Below are 1,211 nucleotides of genomic sequence, written 5' to 3' on the forward strand. Positions count from 1 at the left end.
CGACAGCTCATAGTAATAGGGACAAACTCGTGAGGTCTCACAAAGGGAGGGTGATCAGCCAGCAGCTCAATTCAGGCCGCTGTGTTCTGTGTAGCCGGAGGCAAGGGAACGTAGCACTGACGGCCAAGGACTCGCTTATTAAAATGGAAATGAAATCCTTCTGAGGGTGAAGATTACAATCTCTAATTCTCCCCCTCTGCTCTTTTTAAAAGCTGCTGAGCTGCTCTCCTTGCAAGGTTTCATACCAGCACTGATTGAGATCTCCCTTATCTGTGATCTCGACGCATGATTTCAAATACCTGCAGGGTCTCTTGGTAGCGTACTGAAGCTACGATGGTTCAAGGATCGAGTTGTTCCCCTGCTCTCCAGGAACTGGCTCTTCTCCAAACTAACCTTAAGAAGTATTTTTACCTGGTGTGCTGGGGGTGCCTTGGGAAGGGGCTGCGGGGGCAGCAAGCTCAGGCACGGCAGCGAGGGGCGGCCAGAGCAGAGGGAGACCCGAGCATGGCTCCGAGGAGAGCACATGATCGGGATCGGGCACCCGGAGAGGGTCCACAGGTGACCCACGGGCTGCCTGTCCTGTACAGCAGACGGCGTTTGCAGCTGTCCACGGCTTGCTCTTTAGAGCTGCACCCTCTTCGTTTCTCTTAGCTAGGGAAACATGAACTCAAAATGTGGGTGCTGAAGAAGCAGGCAAGTGCAAATGCAATGTTATGATAAAAACAGAGCCATCTCGTCTTAACAGTCCCTCTGGAGCAAGAAGAATCACGGAATGGTTTGGGCGGGAAGGGACCGTTAAAGGCCATCGACTCCAACCCCCTGCCATGAGGAGGGACCCCTCCCACCAGACCAGGTTGCTCACAGCCCCATCCAACCTGGCCTTGGATGTTTCCGGGGATGGGGCATCGACCACCTCTCTGGGCAACCTCTGCCAGGGCCTCACCACTCGCATCCTAAACAATTCCTTCATTATCTGTAGTCTCAATCTCCCCTCTTCCAGTTTAAAGCCATCACCCCTTGTCCTCTCACTCCCTGCCCTTGTCAAAAGTCCCTCCCCACCTTTCTTGTCGGCCCCTTTAGGTACGGGAAGGCTGCTCTGAGCTCTGCCCGGAGCCTTCTCTTCTCCAGGCTGAACACCCCCAACTCTCTCAGCCTGTCCTCACAGCAGAGGTGCTCCAGCCCTCGGATCATCTCCGTGCCCTCCTCTGGAC

At 54.7% G+C, this 1,211-nt stretch overlaps 1 protein-coding gene across 1 annotated transcript in view; it reads right to left on the minus strand.

The window, feature by feature from the left end:
• LOC104161722 (dystrobrevin beta-like) overlaps positions 1–1,211 on the minus strand; it is a gene marked incomplete at its 5' end in the record, with an annotated part of 88,273 nt that overhangs the window by 62,953 nt on the left and 24,109 nt on the right. The gene's annotated exons all lie outside the window — the stretch shown is intronic.

This window comes from Cariama cristata, unplaced genomic scaffold, assembly GCF_000690535.1.
Source record: "Cariama cristata isolate BGI_N322 unplaced genomic scaffold, ASM69053v1 scaffold185, whole genome shotgun sequence".
NCBI classification, from domain to species: Eukaryota; Metazoa; Chordata; class Aves; order Cariamiformes; family Cariamidae; genus Cariama; species Cariama cristata.